General features: G+C 40.7%; 1 protein-coding gene across 1 annotated transcript in view; it reads right to left on the reverse strand.

Annotated features, from left to right (window-relative positions):
• ANKRD55 (ankyrin repeat domain 55) overlaps positions 1-18,415 on the reverse strand; it is a 595,509-nt gene that overhangs the window by 145,906 nt on the left and 431,188 nt on the right. Inside the window, exon 10 of the mRNA XM_042987042.1 lies at positions 2,844-2,952. The gene's annotated coding sequence lies outside the window, so the exon portion shown is untranslated. The remainder of the gene's footprint in view (positions 1-2,843; positions 2,953-18,415) is intronic.

Raw genomic sequence — 18,415 nt, forward strand, 5'->3', positions numbered from 1 at the left:
CCTTTCGCTTATACTGTGCTCAGAAACAGTGTTTCCCCCTAGGGATTCCATTGTTTTGTGTTATGCAGAATCTCCCTAGGCTGGAGGAAAGCCAGTGTTCCTAGATGTCAGCAGCACACCTCAGTTGTGGTTCAAGCTAAAAATGTCCTGAGAACCACTGCTGCAACTTTCAGGTGCATTGCAAAAATAATTTCCTTGGATCCATATAAACATTCAAAATATTAGTAACATCTTCACTTTTCAGATGATGAACTGAGACTCCAAATGGATTGCTGGTTTTTCACGTGGCTAGTGAGGGGTGCTGCTGGCTCTAAACCCCAGTGGACTGACTCTAAATTCAGGTCCTTTTCTAAAATATCGTGCTGCCTTTTAATGGAGGTAGAGACTCAGACTTGATTTCAATCAACTATTATATTAAATGCATGCTACTGAATTGCTGTTGTTGTTATTCATATTTCTAACTGTCTTCTCAGGAGCATGGATCTTGTTACATAGAGGACACTTGGTTCCATGAGGTCACTGAGAGAAGGGTATAGGTAGGAATTAAGGGAAATGGGTTTGTTTGCTTAACAGAGGGAAAGGATCATGGATCTCTCAGGGACAATAAAGAAGGTTGGGGAACAGGAGAGAGAGGCATTGGGAACTTGCGAGGCTTGAGTTATGTGACATGACACATTCATGTACTCGGACCCACAAGTCCCAAGCCTTGAGTACAATGTATTATTCACAAAATGCTTACAGAGTGATTATATATATATATATATATATATATATATATATATATATAATGTCAATTACACCTGGGTTGACAGAGACTGATGCGGAGACAGCATACATGCTCCCAGAAGTCAGAGGTAGAAAAGTCCATGAGAGTGTAAGCTCCTCTCTGAATCAGCAGAACTCAAGGGCAAGGTTTGGGCTTTTCACAGATGTGGAACTAGAGCATTTACCCAGGCAACTGACACCATGGGGGCACCAGTTGACATCTGAAGCATAGGTACCTCGAGTGAGGGCAGAAACATTGCTGGGTTCTAGAATAGTTTTCAGGTATTGCAGGGAGGAGAATCAATTTGTGTCAGAGATAACCCAGCTTGAAGCTCTCTCAAAGGTAATCTAAAGATTTGTCTCCTTATTTAAGATCCACATAATATTTGAAGTAACTGATCATAATAGGATCATAACAGCAATTCTCTGAATAGAATTAAAAATGGTGAGTTTGGGATGTGATGGAGACTCAGAAATAAATGGCTTAAAGCCATATTCAGCTAGTGGCCCCAGAACTGTCACTTCTAGAAGCAGGGAGAAGCCAACCATTTCAGGTTATTATCTGTAATAAAGACAAGGTGGTTATATAACTCCAGATTTCACTAAAATAATAAAACCACAGAAAGTGACTAAATCCATATATGGAATGAGGACCAAAGTTAAGCATAATTATCCAGTTAGGATTATTATACCTTAGGATTCTCGTATAAACATCCAGTTTGTTCTCAATAAAAATGTGGTGAAACCTGGCTTGTATTCCTTTGGACATACCAGTCTGTTCTTGTTTCATGCTGATCTGCTCTGGCTCAGTGCTTTCTTGTATTCAAGACCTTATTACTGCTTAGAAAAGGTTCTTTATCTTTGCATGTTCAGTAATCTTTATGTGAGAAGCAGGAGAGGGTGGCCCCTGGTTGCCTGCCCAGTGCTGCAGCCAGGAGTCTCAGTGAGCTTTGCACCTGAGTGCTGCCCCCCAGGGGATCTCTGCTGTATAGCTCTGCAGCCATTGGGAGCGTGCTCATCCACTCCAGGCCAATAGGCACCACCTCAAGGCCCCCAGTGGTCCAAAAAGTTCAGAGAGTGGAATAAAAGAAAATCCATTACTAGTGCCAAATTTCATTACCTTTTTCTACCCTGTGGTTTCCAGAGGGGGTCTCTCAAATCCTCTCAAACCCTTGTCATCCCAATCATCTTGCCTAACCTCTTCCACCAAGGCAAGATTTGGCCTGACATATTCCAGACACAATTAGTCAGTGTTTGACTCTCATTCAAATAATAATAAAAAAAATCAGATGGGCATTGTGTTCTTTGAAGATGAACTTGATAGGCATGAAATCTCAAAAGAAATCCTTCAGGCATGAAGCCTAGGGTCCTCAGTGGGTCTCTCCCTGATTCCTGGGCAGTGCTTGCCTATCACAGCCAGCACAGAATGAGGGAACACTCTACCCAGCTTCCACCCTTTCCTCAGTGGCTCTGGATTTGCAACCTGTTCAGGATCCAGTGGCTTATAAGGAAATACACAGAAAAGGAGCACAATTATTGCTCAAAAAGGAAATTCTCAGGTTCCCAGAATTTAAAGGGGTTCAGAAAATATCCCAGAAATCACAGTAACATGGTGTTTAGAGACAAGTGTTTAGAGACAAGGCCCCCACACAGTTATAACAATTGAGAACGGGGTATTTACAGAATGCTATCAGAGTCCCAAAATACCAAGAAAAAAAATACAACCTTAACCTAACATCTTTATCTAAATAAACGCTTGATGTCCATAAGTGAGTCCTTTCTGGACTCTGAAGCATGGATTTGAAATATGCATGGCACAGCAATCCACCTAAGCCAAACTGGCCTTTTGGCAAATATGAAGTTTTTCTGGTACATGTTAATAGCCTCCAACCATTAGAAGTGAGAATGGGGGAGCTTATGTGTTCCTTTCCCCACAGCCTTATTACCAGGAGTTGTATTATAATGAAAACAACTTTTAGACAATATTCTGACAACACCTAGACATTAGGTTTAAAAATAGTCTTAAACCTTCTCTGTAGCTGAGAAGTCCCACCCTTTACCCTTGGGCTCTCTCTTACCTGGATCTGCTGTTCAGTATTTCCAATAAAAAGGCTTAACTGAATTTGAGGCAAACATATTCTGATGGCAGGTGTGGCCAGCTTGGTGCTGTGTCAGGCACAGGGCACTCTGTGGCAGAGCGGAAGAAATGAGGGCCAATTAAGAGGTTTAGATCTCAAGTCTGAACCATTTGTATTCAGCAAGCTGGGCTTGCTACGTGCTTCTACTTCATCCACAGAAGGGTGGTGGTTCCTTCCTGACACTACTAGCCAACCACCTATTTTGAATACTACTCATTTCACCAATTAAAAAACTATTTTAAACATCCCTAATGCTAATTGGTAAGCCTTCTCGTGCAGGTTTGGTTAATTGTATTTACATTGCCAAGTAACCATCTTGGAAGATGTTGATTCTGGCTAGGGTACTTCATATGCTGGTTAACCACTTCTACAGGGTAGCTCCCCAAGATATGGTATTTTAAAGGCTAGCTAACTGCAGTTAAGTTAGAGTTAACTGGTAAATACAATATGACACAATGTTCATATTGAAATACTAAACATCTTTTTAATGTTTATTTTTTATTTTTGAGAGAGAGAGAGCAGGGGAGGGAGAGAGAGGGAGACACAGAGTCTGAAGCTGGCTCCAGGCTCCACACTGTCAACACAGAGCTTGACGTGGGGCTCAAACCCCCAACTGTAACATCATGACCTGAGCCAAAGTCAGACGTTTAACTGAGCCACCGAGGCACCCCCATATTGAAATATTTTAAAGTAAAATGCCACACAGACAACATAACACATGAGAACAGTAAAAAGGCAAGGGAAGGTAAATGAGAGTTGGAAGCAAGGGAAGCAGTCTTGACTAACTGACTTTCTCCTTTGTTTATGAGAGCATGAATCCTACTTCAATAGGGTGCTGAGTTCCATGGAAGGACAGGCTCTCTTTGCTGGAGATTGGTTTATTTTATATGAAATAAATCTTAATTGGCCTCTTTCTAGAACTTTTTTATTTTAAAGATTAGAATTTCACTGGCCCAGAAGTATCCAGAATAAATCAGACAACTGTACTCAGAGATTTAGAAAGAGAATTTGAGGGATGCCTGGGTGGCACCAGTTGAGCATTCTGACTTCAGCTCAGGTCATGATCTCAGGGTCTGTGAGTTTCAGCCCCACATCAGGCTTGCTGCTGTCAGCACAGAGCCCCATTTGGATCCTTGGTACTGCCCCCTCCCCCCGCCCCGTCTCTGCCCCTCCCTCGCTGACGCTATCTTAAAAATAAATATTAAAAGAAAAAAAAAGAAAGAAAGAGAATTTGAGGCAAGGGTCACAGAAATGAGTCTGTTTCAACCAATTCTGTATCTCCACTCTCCTCTGGTGCTTCTGAAAAGCAATCTAAAAAATTCTAGTAGAGAAACATCTAAAGGTGAAGAGGCATATTTCAAGTGTGTTATCAAAATTCCACTGATTAACAGGAAAATGTTATTGGTTGATCCGGGCTGAAGGGTAAAACTTTATCAGTATTTTAAGACATTCACCCAAGTTGTAAACAATTGTTCTTGCTGCCTCAAATCCTTTGTACAGTGCCTCAAATCCCTTATAGAACGTGGAGTATAAATAAAAAACATACATAGGCACATGTGTGCACACACACACACTCTTCTAAATATCTCTTATACAGTCAACATCACTGATACTTTATTTTAATACAAGGTTTAAAATGAAAATCAGGCAATGAAAGTCTTAAAATAATTTCAAATTAAACCTTGTTAGTTTTGAAATTATGTATTCACCAAACACCAAGTGACCTAAACTTTTGAGATTAAATCTCTTTTATAGAATACAATTCAATGAGTTTTTCCCATTTTGACTCCTTTTTGGAAGAAGATAGGGTGGAAATACATACAATAAAAACAACAAAATCACATAATTATAATAGCAAACAAATCAATGCCTCAATCTTATGAAATAGCTCAGCCAACCTACAAGACTTCATTTTGCTCGGCTTTCTTTCAGCAGCTTTGATCTCCTAGATGTTGTATGGCCTCTGAAAAATCGCAGAAATAAATCAAAACGCAATACAAAAGGTACCAAGGGCAAGAACAGTGATCGTATTTTTGGTTTCACTGAGCTAAGACATTAGTAGGTTTTGGCATTAATCTACCCGCTGGTGCCAGGATAGCTTTTTCAAGCATCAGGGTTTTTAAAGAAACAAAACCCCAAGAGCCAGATGGTCAAGATATACACATTTGATGTACATGGCCTGCCTATAGGGAGGTCTGTGTGGAGTAAACTAGTGCCCGAATGATATGGCAAAAGGGCCCCACAAAATCCCCATCTTCAAAATATCTCCCTTATTACCCTGTATGGGTGCCCAAGCTTCTACCATTAAACATTTTATTTGTTGTATTTAAGATAGTGATTTTCTAACTCCTTTAAGCTGACAAAACTCTTCTTATCCATTGATTTTATTCAGAGGTCTCATAAACAAAACATAAAAGCACAGATGTTGTAGTTGAAGGAGAAGACCCATCGGATCAGGCCCACACTCCTGAGACACATCTGCACACTGCTACAACTCACTGAAGCACATTTGAAAAACCAATGGGTTAAGACAGAGTTTCCCAACTGATGTGCACAGAAGAGTTATAGAAGTTGAACATTATTGATCCCTTTGAGCCCTCCGTGGCCCACTGTCTCTCACTTTCATTTATCCCAGTGTGTGGAAAAAATATTGTATGTGCACTGGACATGAAAAGAGGTTGGGGACACTCAGATATCACCTCACGCCAGTCAGAGTGGCCAAAATGAAGAAATCAGGAGACTATAGATGCTGGAGGGGATGTGGAGAAACAGGAACCCTCTTGCACTGTTGGTGGGAATGCAAATTGGTGCAGCCGCTCTGGAAAGCAGTGTGGAGGTTCCTCAGAAAATTAAAAATAGACCTACCTTATGACCCAGCAATAGCACTGCTAGGAATTTATCCAAGGGATACAGGAGTACTGATGCATAGGGGCACTTGTACCCCAATGTTTATAGCAGCACTTTCAACAATAGCCAAATTATGGAAAGAGCCTAAATGTCCATCAACTGATGAATGGATAAAGAAATTGTGGTTTATATACACAATGGAATACTATGTGGCAATGAGAAAAAATGAAATATGGCCTTTTGTAGCAACGTGGATGGAACTGGAGAGTGTGATGCTAAGTGAAATAAGCCATACAGAGAAAGACAGATACCATATGGTTTCACTCTTATGTGGATCCTGAGAAACGTAACAGAAACCCATGGGGGAGGGGAAGGAAAAAAAAAAAAAAAGAGGTTAGAGTGGGAGAGAGCCAAAGCATAAGAGACTGTTAAAAACTGAGAACAAACTGAGGGTTGATGGGGGGTGGGAGGGAGGGCAGGGTGGGTGATGGGTATTGAGGAGGGCACCTTTTGGGATGAGCACTGGGTGTTGTATGGAAACCAATTTGACAGTAAATTGCATATATTAAAAAAATAAAAAATAAAAAATAAAAAAAAAAAAAGAAAAGAGGTTGGGGAGATCTAGGCAAAGACAGTGTGCTCTAAGAGAGGTTATAAAACTATATTAGTGCTGGTTATTAACACTTTAGCATGGACCTTCCCTCCCTCCCTCAAATTCTCAATGTAAAGGGAATATATATCAAGGAAATTAGGGAGATGAAGGAAAACCAGCACTCTTAGGAAAGAAAGAATTGAGTAGGAGGCCATAGAAGAATGCTGGAAGCAGGCTTCTGGATGACCTGGAAGCCAAAGGTATGACACTAAGACAAGGGAAAAGGACACTCTGAGGAATGGAGAGGGTCTGCCGTGAAGGCCTTACTTTGCTACCTGGTGAGGATAAGCCCTGCTCCCCAGTGTCAGCTCAGCCTATGTTGAGATCATGCACTCAAACACATATTTTATTTCTGAGAGATTTTCACAGTGGAAGTACTCACTTGGGAGACCCATGTAAGTGGTTCGTTCACCTGGAGGAAGGCAGACTTGAGTTTTGAAAGGTTCAATGAGTAATTCTCAGTGGAGACCCGTCACAGAAGAAGACAGGCCCTGACAGCCTCCGACTGAAAAAACAAAGCTGCTTCCCACCTCCTCCCTCCCCAGCATCCTGTCCTCTTCCCTCATTTCTCAACTTCTTTTCCCATCGTTGTGACTCACGAGTGTCAGCCAATGGAGCAGCTCTCCATTTTGCAGCCCTCAGAGATCTCATTGTGAGCCCTTTCTTCTCATCCCCATCCACTTAATGTCGGGCACCAATCCAGACACGATCCCTTCTCCAAAGGCGCCCCCTGAGGTGCAGCTTCCTGGCAGGCACCTTCCACAGGCAAAAATGATTTGCCTCTGAGGACTGATTCGCCAGACGGACAATCTGAGGTTTATGGTTTTCCAGCAAGGGGTTTCACAAAACCTTGCCAATGCCCCTTTTGCCATTGGCCAATTCCCTTTCACTGGCTCTCCCTGCCTGTCATCTGCTTTGTCAGCCAAAACCCTTTTCATTTTTCTCAGCTTCATCTTGGACTCAGGCCTAGGAAGGCCTGTCAAGAAGATTCCTGACGTACGAAGTTTTATGACTCTTCCACCACCATCCTGAGAGGCACCCCTTGTTCTTCACCTCTGTGTGTTTCAGAGGAGTGCATTCTTGTGTCTTACATAGAGCATATTTGACTGAAATTCCAAATGAATAATAGCACACATAATTATTTTCAAATGAGAATTAAAATCAAATGATGTGACAAAACGATGGAAACAGAATCCTCAAGAGAAATCTAGGGGAAAGGGAGAAACAAGAGGAAGTGAGACTAAAATAGAAAATGTCCTTGTACAAAACTGAAAATCTTTAGGGAGAATCAAAAACTACACCCAAAAAGGTGTAGTTGTTTAAGATTCAGGAGGCCTTGACTCTTGTCTGAATCCACTCGTCATCTAAGCCCTTCTTCTGAACACTCTGGGCCTGTCCCAAACGCACTTGCCTTTTTCTTCCCAAATTGCTCGTTATTTCTCAGCACGATCTCTCTGCGTCAGCAAAGTATACTGCTCGCTGCTGTTGCTCAAACACAACTTGCTGTATCCACCCGAAACACTTGCCAAGCATAGTTTTCTTCTCATGGAACAGGCCTGGCACCAATTTAGTTTTTGTTTGTCTAATTGAACACTTATTGAGGCTTACTAGGTGCCAAGCATGTTACATGCGTTATCTCATTTAATTTTCATAACAACCCTTACTTTCCCCATTTGAAAATAAGGACACATGAGGAAACGAGCTGAGGAAGTTGAAGCCATTGGCTCAAGGACTGAGTGACAAGAACAGCATTCTGACCTAAGGTAGGTCTGACCAGAGAGCTCAAGCTCTGAACCACAGCACTCTCCCTCATTGGCTCCTCCTTTGCTCAATGAGTTTAATGTTTAATGAGTTTAAAGTTTAAACTACTTTGAAATTTGGGACAGAAATGACCATCACTCTGTTGGCTTTGGAAAATACAACTCCCAAGCCCACTGCTGTTCAGATCAGCAGGAAAACCAATCTCTCTCTCTCTCTCTCTCTTTTTTTTTTAGCAGACACTAACCCTTTCCAGCTGCCAGACACTGGAAGAGGGAGGCAGCTGAAACCCAGGGGACCTGCAGAGAGTCTCTCTTTGCATGGCCAGGAGTGCATCCTGGCCTTGGCTTGAAGGCTGGTGGCTCTGTTTCCCACTCCCCAAGATTCAATGCAGAGCCCTCTCCAGGGATCTGCTGCAACAGTTCTTCGAGAGGAAATGAGGATAATCCCTCACCCTCCACCCTTTGGTGCTCCTCTTAGTCAAGAGATTTCCACACCAACCCTGGCCTGACTTGCAGTGAAACCGGCTTAGATTCACTCGGTCACATCCTGAGGCTCCAGTCTACCCTGTGGGGAACAGGTTCCTCTGCTGTTCTCCTTTCAACCAGCTGGCTCATACATAGCAGGACCAGCCCCTCCCTCTTGTCTCATTCTTCCCTCAAAGTAGTTTTGTTTCAGAGGCTTCCTTGCCTTTTTTGGTTTTGGGTGGTGGTTGTGGTCACCCACTGCCCCTTAGTTCACCTCAAGAGATTTCAGTAACTTTGAATCACAGGGAAGAGGGGTTGGGGCTTTAGTTCCTTCCCTCACAGAAGATCCCTAAAGTTCTCATGCTAATTTGCTCCCAACACTCTCAGACAAGTTCAAGTGCTTTTCAATATCTTTAAAAAAAAAATCAAACTTCACTGGGGCATCTGGGAGGCTCAGTCGGTTGAGCGAATGACTTGGTTTCAGCTCAGAATGTGATCTCATGGTTAGTGGGTTCGAGCCTCGCCTTGGGATCTGCACTAACAGCACGGAGCCTGCTTGGGATTCTCTCTCTCTCTCTCTCTCTCTCTCTCTCTCTCTCTCTCTCCTTCTCTCTCTGCCCCTCCCCCCCCCTTGCATGCATTCTCTCTTTCTCTCAAAATAAATAAACTTGAAAAAAAAAGTAAAAAAAAAATCAAGTTTCACATCACCCTGCTACAATCAGAACTCAGTTCTCAGGGGAAGCCTAACTACTTCACTGCTCCTTTGCTTCTACCACTTAGCTCTTAGATTAATTTCAGTCCCACAAGCAACCTAAAGTTTGTGAACCCATCCAAGGCTGTTAGTACTCCTCAGAGCCCAATAATTGGTGTTCACTGACTAGGGCCCTGGAACAGTCTATGTCTTTCTTTTTTCCCTTTTCCTTTTCTTAGCAATGTTTGGAGCAAGGATGAGTCTATTCTTGGCAAGGCTGTTCGGACTCTTCAAAGGAGAAATGTCAAAGGCAGGATCCTGTGGGGGTTGTAATTATTTTATTCTCAACCATCTTGCAGCCTTTCTGTACCAGACCTCTCATATGTAATATAATGTAGCTGAGTCATATTTCTAAGTATTTTATCTTCATCTGCATCCCCAAGGGACATGGGGAGCATAGACTAAAGACTCAGGATGAGCCTGGGAAGGTTCAGGGGCTTTAAAAAGAGCTGATGAGCATACATTTGGGAGAGATTCTCTTCCTTTTTCTGCTCTTCTTTCATCTGATCTCAGTTGGTGCCAGCCAGCTCCCAGCCTCCTGGCCCAGCTGCTGCCCTTGGCTGCATAAGTAGGGGCATTGTGTGGGGGAGGGGTATGTACTATTTCTCTTTAACCTCTGTATTCATCCTGCTTGATTACCATATACACCATGATAGGTTTTGCATTGTCAAGGCCAGAATGTATGAGGATGTTCCTTCCCCTTTGGGTATTCTATGTTTTGACCATAATACACTGTCAGGAGGAGGCACAGACAATAAAAGTTATTTATTTCTTAATTAACTTCTGTTGCCAGGCATTTTACATAGAGTGTCTTATTTAATCTTCACAAAAACACTGCAAAGGAGATTTTATTCCATTTCTTTAGGAAATTAAAGATAAACAAGGATCATGGGCCATAGTAACATTTTTTCTAGATATGTCTCCTGAGGCAAGGGAAATAAAAGCAAAAATAAACTATCGAGATCATGTCAAAATAAAAAGTTTCTGCACAGTGAAGGAAATAATCTACAAAACTAAAAGCAACCTACGAAATCAGAAAGGGTTATCCAATAAAAGGATAAAGAACTGATACAACTCAACTGATATATAAAGAACTGATACAACTCAACACCCCCAAAACAAATAATCCAATTTAAAAAGTGGGCAGAAAACATGAACAGACATTTCTCCAGAGAAGATACACAGATGGCCAACAGATACGTGAAAAGATGCTCAACATCACTTATCATCAGGGAAATGTAAATAAAAACCATAATGAGATATCACCTCACACCTGTCAGAATGGCTAAAATCAAAAACGCAAGAAAAAACAATTGTTGATGAGGATGTGGAGAAAAAAGAACCCTCTTCCACTGCTGGTGGGAATACGAACTGGTACAACCATGGTGGAACAGTATGGACGTACCTCAAAAAGTTAAAATAGAACTACTCAATGATCCAGTAATTACACTATTGGGTATTTACTCCCCAAATGCAAAAAACACTAGTTCAAAGGGATACATACACCCCTATGTTTATAGCAGCATTATTTGCAATAGCCAGATTAGAGATATAGCCCTAGTGTCCATCAATAGATGAATGGATAAAGAAGATGTTTATATATATGGGTATATTTATGAGTGAATAATATTCCATTGTATATATACATATATTATTAGTATATATGTATGTATATATATTATAGTATATATGTATATATAATATATAATTAGTATATATATTATATATATGGATTATGTTATATGATTATATATATGTATATGTATATATATGTGTATATACATATACATATATATATACACACAATGAAATATTATTCACCCATAAAAAAGAATGTAATCTTGCTATTTGCAACAATGTGTGGATGGAGCTAGAGAGTATAATACTAAGCAAAGTAAGTTAGTCAGAGAAAGACAAATACAATATTATTTCACTCATGTGTATAATTTAAGAAACAAATGAACAAGGGGAAAAAAAGAGAGAGAAAGAGACAAACCAAGAAATAGACTCCTAACTATAGAGAACAAACTGAGGGCAGGTGGGTGGGGCGATGGGTGAAATAGGTGATGGGGATTAAGGAGTGTACTTTCTGTGATGAGCACTGGGTGATGTATGGAATTGTTGAACCACTATATTGTACACCTGAAGCTAATATAACACTGTATGTTAACTATATTGCAATTAAAAAAATTATTTTTAATTAAAAAAAGAAATTTTAAAAAAGGATGATTAAGGAGCACCTAGTAAGTAGCTTAGCTAGCAAATGGTGGAGCAGGAATTTGAATCTGAAGTCCCACTGTCTTCCCACTGCTTGACTCTTCCTAGTAGGTGGTGGCTTCTCACCTGAGCTACAGCCTTCCCTTGGGGGAGTTAGCCGAGGCAAAGACAGCATGCTTCTCTATTTGATTATCCTTTTTCAATCACAAAATATGAAAGAAGATAAATCTAAGTATTACGTACTATTACAATGTCACTTCAATGGATGACTAATTTTAAGGCAAAACTAAACACTTCCCAATGTAATTAATTCATTCTATTTATTGAAGTATGGTAACATCTCACACTTGAATAAATCCTGAATTTCTAACTCACTCTCAGATTTTCAGTTTGGAAACGTCTCCAGTTTCCCTTAATCACTAGAAAGTTCTGCAGCTTTGGTATCACCATCACACTGCCAGCATCTCTGTAAGGGTTCTTCTAAGGTGATGAAGCAAGACAACTGTAAAAGTCAAAGCCTGTCTTTGCACCTATTGAAAGTGAATCATCTAATTGGATTATTGTAAGGATTAAATGAGTTACTGGATTCAAAGTATTTAGACAGAAAGATCTCAGTTAATTTTAACTATTATTATCAATAATGTTTTCAGCTGTCCTAAAAAAAGAGATGTATCCTTGACTACTTTCTAGTATTGCTATTCAGCTGGCAGTAGAAGACAACACTGCTTCATCAACTTGAGGGGCTACGTGGACCTGGGAGAACAGTGGCACAGTCCCACGTTTGGGCAAAGGACAGAATTAGTGTGGACAACTGGGTACTCCTTGGCAGTGTAATATGAGACTGCACTCAAAGGAGAGGGAGACTCTTTTGATCCAGCTCTGTCTTTTATAGTATAAGTTATCATCTTGTTATAATAAAAAAGGATCAAAACACAGTCTTTCTAGAGAGGAGAAGCATTTCTTTTGTTTCTATTTATTCATTTTTTGAGAGAGACAGAGACAGCATGAGTTGGGGGTAGGTATAAAGAGGGAGAGGGAGAAAATCCCAAGCAGGCTCTGCACTGACAGTGCAGAGCCCAATGTGGGGCTCGAACAATGAAACCACAAGATCATGACCTGAGCCAAAAACCAAGAGTCAGACCCTTAACTGACGAAGCCACCCAGGTGCCCCAAGAGGAAACTCATTTCTAATTTCAGCAGCATGACTCCAGCCATGGAAAGAAAACTGCATCTTATACTGGAAGAAAATAAATAAAAGTATTAGTAGTAGTTATCTCTGGATATTAAGACTACTATAAACAGTTTTATTTAGTTTTGGGGGGCACTTCTCTATAACTTCCAAAGTATTTGATGAGTATACTTTACTTCCACAATAAAAAAGTTAAAAAAAAATAAAGTTACAGGAATTGTATAAATTCATACCCAAGGTTCCTTCTAGTTGGTCTATTTTCTGTCAACATTTATTTTTACGACAGCCCTTAGGTTCCCCCATCATTTTCTTTTGGATATACTAATGAGATGCCAAAATTAATGTTTATCTTAGTAAGCCTCATTTCAGGAGCAAAAACCTCATTCTTAACTTCTCTTCTGACAGTGTGCCTCTGGCTGAGACTAAAGCAGGGTAAATTGGACAGATTCTAGGAAAAACAATAGAGTTTATTGTAAATAAAACCCAAAAAAAGAGTACAGGAGTACTCAGCTCTAGACCAGGAAGCCTAACATTACTTGTTTGGGCTGAAGCTCCACAAGTCAGTCTATCTGACATCATCCTAATTTGCAACATTTTGCTCAAACACTTAATCCTTCCCAAAAACCCCTGCATTCTATTAAATGTCTCTATCTAATATTTTACGGACTTGTCAGCCTGCAGAACTCTTCCAAATCCTTGTAAGACAAACTGAACTTTTAGACTGAAAAATGAACTCAAAAGACACCAGAAACTTCACAATCAAATGAGACGCTAATGGAAGATTAAAAAAAAAAAAAATCCTTCTCATTGCATTTAGTTTTTTTTTCTACACATAATTTGGAATATTCCTTTTTAGAAAATATACCCAGAAAGTCTTAGAATTAGTGACTGATTAAAAAAATGCTTCTCTAGGGGAACAAGTCCATTATTTACCCAAATCATTACTTCAATAATAAACAGGTGATGTGGTGCCACTTAAGGAATAATTACAGTCAACGTTTCTGTAATGTAGACACTGGTCTAAGCATTTTACACATAATTAAATCATTTGATTCTTGTAACAACCTTGTGAGGAAAGACTTTGTTACCTTCGTGTTACAAGGGAAGAAACAAAGACCCAGAGAGATTAAGGAAGTGGTTCAATGTCACATAATCATCGAGTGTAGAATTAGGATTTGAACCTTGGGCAGGTTGGCTCCAGTGTCCATGTTCTTAACTACCGGGTTATGCGGCTTCAACTTGATTGTCAGAGATAGAAAAAGGGGTGTCATGTGGACTACTGGACAGTTCTTGGCCTCTGTCAGCATCCCCAGCAGCATCACCACCACCGTCATCACCAGCAACAACCGTAAATACTGTATATATACTCATGGCCTAATCCCTGAACTATGACTGTAACATTGTTTGGAAAAAGGGTATTTGCAGATGGAATTAAATTATGGATCTTGAGATGAGTAAATCACCATGGATTAGAGGGTAGACTCTAAATTCAATAACAAGTAAGTATTTTTCTAAGAGAAAGGCAGAGGAAGATTTGAGACAGAAGAGAACACAGAGAGGCGAAAGAGAGAACATAACCATGCAGGCAGAGATTGGAGTAAAGTGGCCTCAGGTGAAGAAATGGTGACAACCATTGGAATCTGGAAGAGGCAAACAATAGATTTCCCCTAGAGCTTCCCAGGGGAGGAGAGGTCCCGCTAGATTTCAGACTTCTGGACTCCAGAGTTGTGAAAGAATATATTTTGTGGTAATTTATTACTTTAGCCTCAGGAAACTAATACCTAGTGCTTTCCAGGTTTCAAGGTGCTTTAGTATATGTGATCTCATTTGATCCACATACCCCTGCACCTCATAATAATTCACTTTGGGGATCCAGCTCCACCATAAAATGACTACTGGACCTTGTGCGAGTCATAAGTCTCTCTGGTCTCTATCCCTTTATTTGTAAAACGGGTCTAATAACAATGCCTGCCCTGTGCCCTTCAAAAAGATGTCAGGAGGCTCAAAGGTAAATAATTCATGTGAAAAGTTGTCTTTGACCCAGAGCTATTTTTATGCAGGAAGTCTTGGGTGACAACTAATTCACTGCCTGGAAAAGGATGTGGGCACTATGAACATACACCTGCTGGGGCATGGGCATGCTACTGCCACCTTCTCCAGGACCATTTGTTGTTTGAACCCAGTTTCTCCACTGGGAATCATTGGGAAACTAGGACAGGGACAGAAATTTAACAAGGCAAAGCTCTGCTGTGGGTCCAGTGATTGCATGAGCTGAAGATTGGTGTCATAAGGCTGGCTTCTCAAGAAACATCTGGTGTAAGAGCAGAAAAGCAGAGAGGCTTGTTGCCCAAAAGCCCTTGCTCTCTGCATGATCAGAAGCCAGGGACCACCCCAGAAGGTGTGAATGGAAGTTCATTTTCCTGCTGACCTTTCATTCCTAAGCCTTTGGGTGATGATGGCTCTGAAAGGTGGTAATTAGTGCCAATCGAGGTGATGTTTTTGTGAAGCTGACACCTCTCCATTAGGAAATGGACTGAAGCCAGTGGACCAGCCACTCAAGCAGGGCACAAAAAGCTAAATAATCAATGCTTGGCCAAACCTTGCACAATTAGTGTCTTCCTCCAACCATGCTCTAGTGCACAGTGGAAACCCTTGCAAGGATGGAAAATGGGAGCTACAGGGTTGAATGGCACCATAAGCCTTGGAATAGAAATATAAACAATGACAAGGAAGAAGAAACACAATGGGAGAGAGAATAGGAATGGGGGCAGGGTAAGTCAGTGTGCTTGTACGGGAACAGAATAAGCCCAGGCGGAAGAGACTAGCATGTATTAAAGTCAAAGGCACTACTCTAAATTCAGTACAAAGCAATTTACTGATTTTTAATGAATTATGTCACTTGCATTCTGTCAAACTTCTTGCCTCCTGTTCTTCCACTCTTTATTCAGTCTCCACAGGTACCTAGAATTCTACTAAAACTTGGCTTCATTGAGGAACAAAAGCTTCACTCCAGTTATTACAGTACCTTCTAACTTTCTCCTCTTTTTCTTTAGCCCCAGCCATACCTTTGTCCACACTTAATTACAAGCGATATTTTAAAAGACAAATCTGAATGTGTAACTCTCATGCCCAAAACCATCACTGGCTTACTCTTTCTATTTTACTTAAGACAAAATCTAAGATCCTCAATACAACAAATAACACTTTCTGGCTGCTGCTGACCTCCCCAAGGCCAACCTCAAGCAGCTCCCCTTATCACTTTGTCCTGTCCTTTGCACCTTTCTTTGCTGGCTTGGAGGCCTTCAAACAAGTTACTTTATATGTACATATGGGAATATATCTGTATGTGTGTGTATATGTATGCATATATTATGGAAACAGACAGTCAAGTTTGATACATATCTAACCAAGAAAGATATATTCCCTTAGCCTGGGAAGCTCTTGCCTCTGCCCTGTGCCTGACCAATTCCTACTTCCTATCCCTCTGACACACAGTAAGGTCTTCCCAAGCCCCTGCTGCTCACTTTTGATCATGTTCTCTTTATTACTCACTCTAACACTGCTCTCTTTTTCCTTGATAGCACTTACCACAACTGTTATATATACATGAAATATAAGTGTATATTAATATATTAACATACATATAAGTGTTGTTTGCCTTTTGGCCCTCCCAAAGAGGTAGGGACATATATGCTCTGTTTCCTGCAATAAAGCCACATACTTTACCCCAACTCCAGATATTCTGATATTCAGTTACTCAGGAATTAGGGTGGGGGCAGGGTTGGGGCATTGGCAGTTTTTCAAAGTTCTTCAGGTGATTCTAGTGTGCAGCTGGGGTGGGGACTGTTTATCCATCCTTTCAATAAGGAAGGAACGAAGGCCCAGAGAGGTCATTGACTTATTCAAGGTCTTCAAGCAGCTATTAGCAGTGGAAATGAGGACTCAGTGGAGCCCTGCCTTTTTATACACTATAATGTTCCTTCACTTAACTTGGAGAAGCTTTGTGAAAAGGATAGAGATTCCTTTCAATTTTTTTGCATTCTTGCAAAATAATTAACTCGTACCTGTTTGCATAGGATTTCTCTGGTTTTAGTGCTATAAGAAGGCGGAAATGGAGGCACCTGCATGGCTCCATCAGTTGAGTGTCTGACTTTGGCTCAGGTCCTGATTTCATGGTTTGTGGGTTCAAGCCCAAAAAAATTGGGCTCTCTGCTGTCAGCCCACAGCCTGCTTCGGATCCTCTGTCTCCCTCTCTCTTTCTGCCCCTTCCCTGCTCTTTCTCAAAAATAAATAAATAAACAAACAAACAAACATTAAAAAAGGGGGAAATAATGCTTCTTACATAATTGTGAAGGTTAAATAAGCTAATATTTGTAAAGCCCCGAGCACAAAGCCTGAGGAGTTCTAAGAGATCAATTAATATTAGCTTTTAAAATGTTACAAGAGTCTTTGGAAACGAGGTAGAAACACTCTTCCTTCTTGCCTTCCTGCCTTCCTGCCTTCCTGCCTTCCTTTCTTTCTTCCTTCTTTGCTTTGTTCTTTTTTCTTAATACAGGTGTAAATATACAATGGAGATGTCTCAGGAGGTGTAAAAATTGCTAGAGCAATAAAATACCTCTTTTTTTAAACCAGAACTCATTACTGTCTGTCAACTTTAAATGCCACCCACACATCCCTAGGTAGTATAATTTCTCCCCACCAAGTGAAAGCATTTCAAGGTGCTCAATCATTAAACAGCTACTTAAAACAACTCTCTTTCAGGGTTTCTCTTTCCCTTGGGCATCCATGCTTGTTACTTTGTTAAAGTGTCTATTTCCTGGAATCAGGCTTCAGCAGACTGCCTGGATGTTGCTTTACCAGACTCATTGTTTTTGTAAGGCAGCACTGGAGTCCTCGGGATACCAACTGAATTTAATCCATGGGGTAGCTCTGGGAATCAGGAAATGATAACTATGTGGAACTTACTCTGCTAGCATTTGCTTATTAATTTGTTTTTTGTTTATTTTCCACAAAGGCCAAACAAAAGATGGATTTGGGTACAACTCCACCATGGTAACTGGGGTGTTCATTTAGTCTTATCTCACTAGTCCTGGCTATCCTTGTGTCTTTAGCAAATCCATATTAGAAATGACAGTTCATTTGTGAGTCCATGAACTAAGCAGAAATGCAGCAAATCAGAGAATTTTTGAGAATGGGGCTTTGAGGATTACCTCATCCAACCCCCTTGAGAATATTGCTCATTTAATATTTTGTTAATGCAACATTTTGCAATCTATCAGGAAATTCACTAGTATCATTGCCCATCAAATAGTGACAAGAGGACTTGGGGAAGCTGCAGATTTCGATATTGTAGGGAAGTGGGTAGGTGAGGGGAGAATAAATTTTGTGTGGGCACACACCAGGGAGCAAATCAGCAAGGAAGGGACGCTCTAGGATGATTGGCAATCAAGAAAACATTAAATCTACAAAGTGAAAACCCATCTTTTGTGAAAGAAAGCAGATCAGCAGTTGCCTGTGGCTGCACAACCACCACTGAACTAGTTCCTCAAATGAGTGACTTGGCATCACCCTTGAACCCTGACCAATCAACTCGGTCACAGGTCCTACAGATGCTACCCTTTAGATGTTGTT

The sequence above is a fragment of the Panthera tigris genome, chromosome A1 (assembly GCF_018350195.1).
Source record: "Panthera tigris isolate Pti1 chromosome A1, P.tigris_Pti1_mat1.1, whole genome shotgun sequence".
In the NCBI taxonomy this organism is placed as follows: domain Eukaryota; kingdom Metazoa; phylum Chordata; class Mammalia; order Carnivora; family Felidae; genus Panthera; species Panthera tigris.